Raw genomic sequence first — 12,650 nt, 5'->3', positions numbered from 1 at the left:
ATGCCTGAAATACTTGTCAGCACAATACAATTCAGTCTAATCCTATTTGCTCTTCTGAAGTCATTATTGACAATCTTGTGTTTATTTATAATTTCTCAGCAGCGCTAAACTCAAAGGTTCCTGTTCTGGTGTGTGTGTGTTTGTGTGTGTGTAATCATTTCAGGGAATGTTTATCATGAACTTGAAGATATTGATAAGTTGTTCTTGGCTGAAAAATATATGATGAACTCAATTTTATTCCTAAAAATAGATTTAACTCACTTTATGGATCGATTGCTTTCCTGAAAGATTTGCGTCTGAAGTTAATTTTCTTCTAGTAAATTGATTTTTCCATCGACATGCATTTTAAATTGGGGCTGTGTTTTCTGGTAGGCAACAGCCCCAAGACATAGTAAAATCACATTTGAGATTATAGCAGTCCCCTGATGGGGCGGAGGGTAGGGGGCGCAAATTTTCAGATAGTGGTAAAATCCTAAAAACAAGTTATTAGACTGTAGATGATTAGGGTTAATTTTTTTGGTTGACCAAATAGAGTCAAAATATAAAGGAAAAGGTCATGACAACTTAGTTGAATAAAACATTCTGAAAAGACCCAGACTCCTCTAATATTCTACTGCATGAAAATCATGAAAGCTCTTTTATTGGCTTAGGTTTCGTTTTTAAATTTTTCTTTTCCTTTGGGCATATATAGTTTGAAGGGAGGATGAGAAATAGCTGAAATATTTCAAAATAGATGAAATGGAATATGACAACATATTATTGAACCAGTCATTTGAACTTGCAAGTGAGCCCTTTAGAGAAATGGAGTTCTGCCCTCTCTCTCTCTCTTTTTTTTTTTTTTTTTGCATTCCATAGGGTCTAATTCAGTACCAAAAAATAATTCCAACATCAAGGTGTATATAGTGTTTATGGCATTTAGTCTCTCACTTTTAAAATTATAAATTACACTTTGATGGGCATCTTATAATATATCTTTATATTAAATCTTGAATAACAAAACAATTATTCTTCTAGGATAGATTCACACAAGTCAGTCTTTATTGGTTAAAGGAGAAGAACATGTTTAACATTTTAGAATAGGTAGGTATCAGCAAACTTTTTCTGTAAAGAGCCAAATAGTAAATATTTTTGACTTTGCAGGCCATGAATTCTCTGTGACTTCTCCCTCCAACCCTTCTCCCTCCACTTTCCCATTTCTCTCTTGATCCCCCATTCTCTCTCCCTGCCTCTTCCTCCTCCTTCCACTCCTTTAAAAATGGAAACAATGCAAGAGCCATTCTTCAGGCTGTACAAAAACAGGCTGTGTGCTGTATATCTGACCATTGGGCCTTAGTTGTTGACTCCTGTTTCAAATATGTATTGCTAAATAGCTTTTCAAGGATGCACACTAAATATTCTCTCACCAGCAATCTTTGAGAGTATTTATTTCACTGTAGCTTCCTTGTATCTTTTTAATATTGATATGAGGACATTCATTCTAGGCTATTTTTCAAAACGTGCAGCTTTAACATTTATTACTATCTCTTTGGTCACAGGAGTTTAATACTCTAGGACCAGTTCAAAATATTCTACTAAAGACATTCATTTGGTGAGGCACTGAAATCAGATAAATGCATCTCTGATATATGAGAACTTACAGTGGTCAGGGAGCACTCTCACCTTTCTGCCTCTTGAACCAGGACTAAGTTCCCTAGTGGAAGCATCCCTTCTCTGGGCACTAAGATCTCTGAACCCACTGAGTCCAAGTTTGCAAGCATAGGAAGTAAAAATTGTGCAAGAGATTAATTAGGTGTAATAGTGCGAGAGGGCTCTCTCACTTCTACTTTTGGTCTCCAGATTTAGGTGTTCTGGGAGAATGAGCACCAAAGTTTTCCTTCTAGTTGAAAGTATTATGCTGTATCCTTGAGGTGGTTTTAGGGGTGGTGATTCACACCATACTCCCATTCAAGTTTTCATTTGGCCAGTGAGAAAACAGATGGCTCTTAGAGAATGTCTGGATTATTCTAAACTTCATTACATGGAGATGCAAATTGCAGGCACTGGTTCAGATATTGTACACTTTTTTTTTTTTTTTTTTTTCTTATTAGCGATGCACCTGTGGCTTATGGAAGTTCCTGGGCTAGGGGTTGAATTGGAGCTGCAGCTGAGACCTTCACCACAGCCAAGGCAACATCAGAGCTGAGCCACATCTGCAGCTTGTGGCCACGCCAGATCCTTAACCCACTGAGCGAGTCCAGGGATAGAATGTGCATCCTCGAGGATATTATGTCAGGTTCCTAAACTGATGAGCCATAACAGGACTGCAGATATAGTATACTTCTTGAGTATATCAGCACGGCCCCTAGGAGCTAATATGCATTTATTGATTCAGAAAATGGTTTATATTGGAGTTCCCATCATGGCTCAGTGGTAAAGTACTGAACTAGTGTTCATGAGAACTTGAGTTCAATCCTTGACCCTGCTCAGTGGGTTAAAGGATCCGGATTTGCTAAGGAGCTGTGGTGTAGGTCTCAGACATGGCTCAGATCCCGAGTTGCTGTGCTGTGGCATAGGCTGGCAGCTGCAGCTTTGATTTGACCCCTAGCCTGGGAACTTCCATAAGCCACTGGTGTGGCCCTAAAAAAAAAAAGAAAAAGATGGTTTATCTTCGTATCAGTCAATTCATCTTCATCTGAAAGGGACAGCAGTCTACTTGTCGCTGCCTTAGAGTATGACAGTTTACCTTTTATCTGTTATAAAATAATCTGAAAGGAGTTTGATGATTTTGATACCTTTTAAGAGATTACACAGCAGGTGACATTGCTGCTATTATTCTAAGTGGCAAGCATCAGATGGCAATTACCCTAAATGCCTTAATAATACAAAAGCATGCTAAAGGGTAGGAAATAAACCCTAGTCCTGATTCCAATTACTCTGTCAGTCAGAGTCCTGGCAGAAAAGAGATGGTGTGTTCAAAAGGATTGAAACTGAAAATAATTTAATAAAGAGATTATGTCCAGACCAATTAAGAAAACCAGCATGAGTTTGTGAGGTTCCCAGAAACTAGCAACAGTAGAAAGCTATTATCAGCCCTAAGCCTAAAGTGGAAAAGGGCAGAGACAGTTTTGCCAGAAGCTGGCAAGAACTGAAGTTGTGGAACAGGGCCAGGTGGCAAAGATAATGGCTGCTGAAAAAAGTAGCCGCCTTTAAAAATCTTGATCCATCAGGTATGAAGTGGCATAACCTCTTTCTCCTTTTGCTTTCCACTCCCTTGCTGTTTAAGTTAGGTGTTCTCCTCAGTCGTCTTGTAATCATTGGTTGTACATGCTTAAGGTCTAGAAATTAAAAAGCCGTGTGGAAGCTCTGAGTGCCCATCGAAAGATACTGGATTTGAGCTTCACTATAGGGTGATCAGGGATAGCTGTTTCTCTAGGAATTTTAGTGTTACTGTTTCCATGTTCTTACTCTTGAGTTGGTCATGTTTCTCCTAGAATAATATTCCAGTACCTTCCCAGCTGTAGAAACTAAAAGTTTTCTTGAAGTGTAATGGGGTGAAAAAAGCTAAAGCATTTAGCATTTAAAAAGCAGGGGTTACTGAAACCTTGTTTTCTCTGAGTTAACTATATATCACCTCCGCCTGATATAACTTGGTCCAGAGAATAAATAATAATATGTTGGCCAAAGTGGAAGGGGGCATTCACTCGTTGTTAAGTAAGGCTATAAATTGCCTTCTGATCACTGCTTTGGCTGTATCCCAAATATTTTCTAATTTCCTTTGTGATTCTTCTTTGACCTATGAAGTTTTGTGGTCTCTAATTTCCAAATATGCAAATACTTGGGATTTTCCAGATAGCTTTCCATTATTGATATCTAATTTAATTCCATTGTAGTCGGTGAACATGTTGATTATTTTAAATGTATTGTCTTATTTTATGGCTCAGTTTGTGAATGATTTTGATAAATTCCATATGCACTTGAAAAAAATATATATTCTGTAGTTATTGGATGGAGTATCTTATAAGTATCAATTAAGTAAAATCAGTAGGAATGTTGTTTAATTCTTCTCTCTTCCCTGTTGATTTTCCGTCAACCTGTTCTATTAATTACTGAGAGGAGTGTTGAAATCTCCAAATATAATTGTGAATATACATATTTCTCAGTTCAGTTCTAATAGGGTTTTGTTTTTTTTTTTTGCTGCGCTTGGGATATGCACTTATGGGGCCAGGGATCAAACCCACACACCACAGCAGTGACAACACTGGATTCTTAACCCACTGCACCACCTGGGAACTCCTAGTTCTATTGGTTTTACTTTAGTATTGTGAAGATCTGTGACTAGGTACAAAGAAATTTAAGACTGTTGTACCTTTTTGCTGAATTGACTCCTTTATCATTATGAAATTTTTCTTTTTATTCTTGGTAACATATCTCACTTTGAAGTTTATTTTTGTCTGATACTGCTATAACTACTCAAACTTTCTGTGATTAATGTTTGCATGATAGAACTTTTCTCATCCTTCTATTGTTAACCTATTTATAATTTTATGTTTTAAAATGAGTTTCTTGTAGATAGCATATAGTTGAGTCTCACTTTTTTATACAGTTTGACAAACTCTGGTTTTAAATTGGAGATTTTAAGTGATTTATATTTACTGTAACTATTAGCATGGTTGAGTTTTCATCTATCTTCCTTTTTTTGTTGTACTCTTTTATATTACTTCCTGTCTTCTTTTGGATCAAGTACTTCTAAAATTCCACATTATATTCACTGTTGGAGATACTGTTTTTAAAAACTGGTTACTCTAGAGTTTTTATAATGTAACTTTACTGCAATCTATTTTAAATAATATTATACCACGTCATATAAATGTGTGACATTTACAACAGAATATTTCAATTTCTCTCTCTTGATGTTGTGCTATTGTCAACATTTTATATCTTACATGTGTTATAAGCCCCAGGATACATTATTTTGCTTTGTTAATTATATTTTTGAATAACTTCAATGAGAAAAATGTCTTGTGCATTTACCCACGTATTTATCACTTTTGGTGTTTTCCATATTTTATTCTGATCTTTTTTCCCTTTGCCTGAAAAAATGCTCCCTGTCATCTCAGTCAGCTGGAGATAAATTGTCTAGCTTTTAATTGTCTCAGTGTTTCTTCCTTTTGATAATAGGTGTGGAATAACTGATTGCTGTTTCATTCTTTCTTTGTCAGGATACTCAAAACCGTATTTTGTTCTTAAACTTGTAAATGCTTACCTTTAACATTGGCATGTGTGCTATCTTTTCCCCTTTGTATCAATCTTGTTATGTATATTCATTTTTTTTGTGAATTCCTTAAGATCATTTCTTTTAGGAAAGAGATTTTTTAAAAGTAATTTATTATATATTTTATTATTCAAAACTTAGTATTTTGTACTTCCTTAGCTTAAGATATTTAGTAATTACATCATATCTCTTCAAGAGTTGGGTTCCCACTGGTGCAACTGTCCCCATAATAATCGGAATAATGTGATGTAAAAAGAAAAATATTGAAATGTATTTATAATGCATACTGTAAGGAATGTTTTCTGTATTCTTGTTCTTCACTTCAATATTTTTTGTTAATAAACAGGTATATTCCTCATGACCAAACACACCAAAATATAGTGATAACTTAGGTATTTGAAGTACCAACATCTAATTTCATCAGCATTTACTATCTGAGAGTAGGCAGTGGTTCTTGATGTCTCAGTGGACCCTGCAACCTTCCAGATTTGAGCCTTTTTTGATTTGATATTTTACTGCACCAAACCTTACTTAGATGCACCTGCTCCTCTCTCCTATCCTTTCTAAAGCAGAATGACTCAACAGCATTTGTGCTACTTTAAACACATGCCCCTGTTTTCAGGTGTTAAAATATTCAGTATACACTCAGCCATTAAAAAAAAAAATGAAATAATGTCGTTCACAGCCATAGATGCAACTAGAGATTATCATGCTAAGTGAAGTAAGTCAGAAAGAGAAATACAGGTATCGTGACATCACTTATATGTGGAATCTAAAATATGACACAAATGAACCTATTTACAATGCAGAAACAGATTCACAGACCTAGAGAACAGACTTGTGGTTGCCAGTGGGGAGGGAGTTAGTGGAGGAATGGAGTGGGAGGTTGGAGTTAGCAGATGTAAGCTATTTTATATGGAAGGGACACATAGAACAAGATCCTACTGTGTAACATAGAGAACTGTATTCAATGTCCTATGATAAACCATAATGGAAAATAATATTTTTTTAAATAGAATAAATTAATATATATATATATATATACACACACTTACATATATCTGAATCAGTTTGCTATAAATCAACTATACTTCAATTTTTAAAAAAAGAAAGATTCAGTATAACTATAGTCACAATTGAGTTTCCAGACTTGAGTAATATTTGCCTTTCATCTAACATTTGTATTCTTTACAGGAAAAGATCAGGGAAAGAGGTTAATGTAATAATCATAAAAATAGATATTGATGTGCCTCTTTAAAATGCTATTTCACTTACAGCTATGCCTATAGATAGTTTCATTCATGCTGTAGGCTCATGTGTTTCACCTTTGTGGAAGATCTATCATAGAGTGTCTGTGAAGTGCCCTGAGGAGCTGCACTTCTTGGAAATGATCAGTGACTTACCAGGAGTTACTGCATTTGGTGATGTGAATTCTATTTTTAGGACCTGAACAGATTTGGGATCTACTGCACTGGAGTGCTACCATGAATTCTTATGAGCTTAATTTTTCTTTTCCAACAAAAACATTGTCCTTAGACATGACTGTGGTGGTTAATATGGCCGCATTGTATATAAGCTTTCTTTTATTTACTTAAAACAGGTTCTTGTTTGCATACTTCATCAATTCATCAGCTCCAGTCCAGGAAAAGTTTTCTGGAGGAAAACTGAGTTTTCTGTGCTCAAACTGTTTTTGTTTTCTGTGCTCAAACTGTTTTTGAGCACAGCTCAATACCAAGCATATCCTTATTATATTCATTTTATTAATGATTAAATTAAGATTCAGGGAGGTTTAGTAATTCCACTAAGGTCACAGTTAGGAATTGATCCCACCTGTCACCGCATTCATATCTCCTTCTTCCTCAGACCACAGCATTCCCATCTGGGGAATTGGTAATACTATCCTTCTCTAAACAGCATGGAAGGTTCCCCTGGAACCTGGGTTTTAGTTCTGCCTTTGCCACTAACTGAGTAGGTTAGAAATATCACAGTCATCCTGGATTTATGTTCCTTCACTTATAATATGAGCAGTAGGTGGGGAGATATATAAGATCCCTTCTTATATATTCTATTTAATTTGAATTTGCACATAATTTTAGGAATCCAAATAACATTGCATTTTTTTGATGGATATGCATGTTTCCTCATAGAATCTAAAACTGGCACGCCTACGCCCCAGTCTGTCCTACTTTCTGATCAACCACAGCCCTCCCCTGACTCTATATACATCCCGCCTGCTGTCCTTGCTCATAATTTCTCTCTCTACCTACTTCTCGTGAGGAGAGATAGAGGCTGGAATGGATACATCAGATGCTTTCTCAGAGTTATATCTACCTAGCTGACTTAGTGAGATTTTATCATTAAACATCACAAGGAATGAAAATGGGGGCAGTGGAATGTTTGAAAGTTGATCTCTAATTGACAGATATCAGCCTTGAGACTATATTTTTGCCAAAGCTCTGTCTTCCTAGATGTAGACATGAATAATTACAGACAGGCACACACCCTCTTTACAAGTACTTAACAATGTCACGTAGTTTATTGTGGGCCAATGTCTACATTTACCTATCAGTTCTGATAGTCATGGCTGAGAAAACTTCACCTCTTTGCATTTATTTTAAGTCAAGTATGATGGACGGCCTTGGGAGCTGCAGCAGAGGGGCAAAAACTCCTAAGAGTTTCAGGCTGAAGGTTTCTTTTTTCCTCTTCTCCTTTTGTCTTTTTTCTTGGGGGGGGGGGCGCTGCACCAGGGGCATATAGAGTTTTCCAAGCTAGGGGTTGAATTGGAGCTCCTAGCTTCCAGTCTACGCCACAGCCACAGCAACACTAGATCAAAGCTGTGTCTGCAACCTACACCACAGCTCACAGCAACATTGGATCCTTAACTCACTGAACAAGGCCAGGGATTGAACCTGCATCCTCATGGATGCCAGTCAGATCCATTTCTGCTGAGCCGCTATGGGAAATCCTTCTCCACCTTTTGGAGGCATAATATTCCATCATTGCTGTCAATTGAGGGCTCTGTATGATGGGAAAATTAGAGGTAAAGGCTTAAAGCCACTGTAATTTTGTTCCCTAGGGACTTTTGTCCAACTGGTTATATAGTATGTTTGCAAAATTTGGAAGAGGATTTTATAAATATATATATTTATATAAATGTAAATTTTATTATATATATATATTCTAGATAATTGAAGGCAATGCCTGGTAAACAAGGTTAATATTTTTTAATGAAATGTAGGTTGTGTGTGGACTTTGATATGAATGAGGAAATGGGCATGCTGTGGATTTTCACTTGATTTTTCTCAAAACCTAATGTACTAATGTTTTTAATACATATTGCAAAATAATATTGCAGTCTTTAAGTCCTCTCAGCTGAAATGGCTTAAAGTTTTTAATATATAGAGTATTTCTGGTGGGAACAGATGATACAGTGTATTAGGCAGCTATCTCAACAAACCCCAAATATCAGTGGCTCACAGCAAATATTTATTCTCATTTGTCGCCCTAAGTGTTGGCAAGCTTCACTTAATGTGATCCAGCTCCAGGCAGCAGGGCTGGGTTTGTGCCTAAGTCTAGGCACCCTGGGATGCACTTGTCTTGCAGTGATGGCAGAAACACAAGGCAGAGTGTAAACACACACAGTGCCTCCTAAGGCCTTGGCTCAGCATTGGCTCACTGTCACATTGCCCATATTCAATTGGCCAAAGTAAGTCACAGTGCCAGGTCCAACTTCCATGGACCTGGGAAATAGACAACATCTGTGGTGGGGGAGGAGCCATAAAGGCAGCTGGAAAAGGCCTTGGGTGCATAATCACAATGCAGGGATGGGGTGAAGATGTGGGAACAATGAACCACTGAACTTCAGGTGGGGAGCCTTATTCCACTGGGGGAGATGAGCTGTGGAGACTCCTTCCAGTTTTGAATGGCATGTCGCCTTCCCTTTGTGTCTGCTTCCATTGTATTGACAATTGACAGCAAACTCCCAGTCTGATGTTGTAGGTTAGCCTCAGGAAGTGCAGCTCATCATCTGAATGGTTGGGGAAAGCACAGACTTTCAAAGTGATCCCAAGGTAAGTCGCCCTTCCTGTGCTGTGACTGTGCTCTATGTTGTATTAACAGCAGTGGTCAGCTGTAGAGTTAACCTGTGTGTGTACTGTGTGGTCCATCAGGCTGTTGAAATGTCTTTGAGAAACAAAATAACTAATAAAGACTGAGTAGAACTTAGAGTTATGATGTCCGCACATGAAAGGGGAAGACATGGTTAAGACTGTTTTAAGCTTTTTGTAAAATATTCAATCAAAATCTGACACCTCAAAATCTATTTGCATCAGAAAATTAAATGACATTAGACTTCTGACAGACTGCACTTACTGAATTTCAGGTGATTTTTCTGCTGTCTTTATTAAATGTATTCAGCTGAAGAGAGTAGTGTGGAACACTACCTCTTTTAATAGGTATACCCATTGTGTTTTATTTTTGACTGTTTAAAAAACTTAAGTTGCTATTATTAAAACTCTCCATTCAAAGACTAACTTTATAAGCTTATGTCCTTTCTCATGGTGAATTTGTCCTATGTCCTCAACCTACTTTGTCAGACCTCTGAGAACAGCAAGTTTTGTTACTTATTTCTACCCTTGGTCTTTCTTGTTCTAATGATCATTTCCCCAAGTTATGATCCTTCACAGTTTTACCTTACATCTCTGCTTCATGGAGACATTGTCTGGTTTAAATAAGGCATTAAAACATGGCTCTTTAAAATCAAAACTGTTTCAGAGTTCCCACCGTGGCTCAGCAGTAATGAACCCGACTAGTATCCATGAGGACATGGGTTCAATCCCTGGCCTTGATCAGTGGGTTAAGGATCCACATTGCCCTGAGCTGTGGTGTAGGTCACATGTATGGCTTGGATCTGGCATTGCTCTGGCTGTGGCGTAGGCTGGCAGCTGCAGCTCTGATTTGATCCCTAGCCTGGGAACTTCCATATGCTGTACCTGCGGCCCCCCTTCAAAATAAATCACAAATATTTATAAAATGAAGTTACTTTTCATCATTTCTGCCTAAACATCACATTGTCTTTCCTCTGCAGAGTGACTTGGGTTGCAACCCCTACCTCATTAGTTAGTGCAGTGGTAGATGGCCATGGCAGGTGCCAGGTAGTTGCATTTGCACGGGCACCTGTATTTTATCCAGGGACACCAGATCCTTGTTGTTGTGGGAATTTGCCACTCTCTTATGAACCTCTGTTCACTAGACAACGTGCCTTTGACGATCTAATTGTCTTATTTTTGGTGCTCTAGTGCATGTTCTCTGTGATGTATGTCTTATGTTTTATGTTGTTTTATTAATCTGTGTGAACTGTACCCAAAGCAAGCAGCTATTCCAAAATGAAAAGGAAGTGTGAAGGGGTTGGAAACCAGGGAGGTGATTAGTAATGAATACATTTCTGAAGATGAGGTAGCCCAGTGAGAGTATGCCGTACCTTTGAAAAGGCTCATTTCCTCTTTCCTTGTCAAATATGAACAGAAGTAGTCGAGGAGCTTTGTAAACAGAAGTTCAAAGGGCTTCCAGCTTTAATTTCTTCATCTCCTAAAGTGTGACCAGTGCTACATTCTCTCCAGGGGCACCATGAAGATATAGTAGAGGTGCTTTAGTGCTTCCTCTCCGAGGGTCTTATAGGCATTTGTCCTTTTCTGTGTCTTCTGAGCAGGAGCTGGGGGCTCTCTGTGACACATGAGGCCCTAAACCAAAGCCCAGGAGAAAGTCTTTCTGGAAAGAGTAGGTAGAAATGGGCATGTGGAAAGAATGAGGGAGGCCAAGTTCCTGAGAAGGCCCTCACTGTAGGACATCTGGCTCAGGTGAAGACAGAGCATGGTTGTAACCTTCTGGATACCCATGTCTGCAGAGTTATTTGCTAGAGGCCCTGGACCCTCATTTTCTTGGTGATCACAGAAGAGTGCTTTGTGAGGGAGTTACTATTGTGGCTCAGCATGTTAGGAACCCAACTAGTATCCATGAGGATGAGAGTTAGATCCCTGGCCTCTCTCAGTGGGTTAAGTATCCCATGTTGCTGTTGCTGTTGCTATGGCTGTGGCATGGGCTGGCAGCTGCAGCTACAATTTGACCCCTAGCCTGGGAACTTCCATATGCCACAAGTGCAGCCCTAAAAAGAAAAAAAAAAGCCTCCCAGAGGACAACTGTAAAGACCCTGTAGTGACCGACATCACCTTTCAACCTCAAAGTGTGATTAGAAACCAACCAAGACAGGCAAACAAAAAGCAAAACCTTGGCTGTTTTCAAATTTTCTTTCTTCTAAAATGCAAAGATTTTTCAAGAATTTCCTTTTCCCAGCATGTCGGAATTGTTTCAGTTAGCAGAAATAAATATGCTAATTGGAAAAAAAACAACCCCCAAATTTTCTTTCTTCTAAAATGCTGCTCCAATATAAAGGAGAAGCATGTTATCCCACAGTCCTTTTGTTAGCTGGCTTATGCTCAGCTCAAGTTGCTTGTAAGTCAGGTGTTCAGCATGGCGGAAGTCATTGCCTGGCTTTGGGTTCCTGCCAAAGAGACACTATTACAAGGATTATGCATAATAAACACACTATCATATATCCAACAGTCATCTCTATTGCAAAATACCTAAACCCTTGACTTCTGCCTAGTTGCTTAATATTTTGCCAAGCTTGCTTACCAGGAATTAGAAGAGGTCTAGGAAATTTGCCTAGTTCTGTGGGCCTTGAGAGGTGATCTTGTGGTTTCCAAACTCTATTCAAGTGCCTCCTGGTGGCTTGCAATGTATTCAACAAGTGTCCCTTTAAATGGACTCTGTGGTCAAGTAAGTTTAGAAAACACTATTGTACAGAGATTGGTTTCTTTACTAAAGGACATTTCAAGGTCTTTAATATGATGACATGACTATATACAGCATGTTGCTTTTCTCACACGTACTTGACCATGAAGGCCTTTTGTTGTAGAACATGAGTCACCATCTCAAGAATGCCAGGTGAAGGCCAGAGTCTCGTCATTAAGAGCTTGCCCTCTAGTGGTGACTGGCTGGATACAATCCTTGTCTTTACCATTTACCCATTTTATCATCTGATCTTGAGCAATTTGCTCAATTCTTTGGACTTTCATTTCCCCTTCTAAAATGGGAACCCTAATGATATCTACCCATGGGGTTATTTTTAAATTTTATTTTATTTATTTTTTTGCTATTTCTTGGGCCGCTCCTGTGGCATATGGAGGTTCCCAGGCTAGGGGTTGAATCGGAGCTGTGCTGCAGGCCTACTCCAGAGCCACAGCAACACGGGATCCGAGCCGCGTCTGAGACCTACACCACAGCTCATGGCAACTCCGGATCCTTAACCCACTTAGCAAGGCCAGGGACTGAACCCGTATCC

General features: G+C 38.5%; 1 protein-coding gene across 1 annotated transcript in view; it reads left to right on the top strand.

Moving 5' to 3' along the window:
- The window catches only part of FMN1 (formin 1), a 467,180-nt gene that overhangs the window by 123,738 nt on the left and 330,792 nt on the right, over window positions 1-12,650 (top strand).

The sequence above is a fragment of the Sus scrofa genome, chromosome 1 (genome assembly GCF_000003025.6).
Source record: "Sus scrofa isolate TJ Tabasco breed Duroc chromosome 1, Sscrofa11.1, whole genome shotgun sequence".
In the NCBI taxonomy this organism is placed as follows: Eukaryota; Metazoa; Chordata; class Mammalia; order Artiodactyla; family Suidae; genus Sus; species Sus scrofa.
Note: the sequence above shows the minus strand (reverse complement) of the source record. Positions and strands in the feature narration are given on the sequence as shown.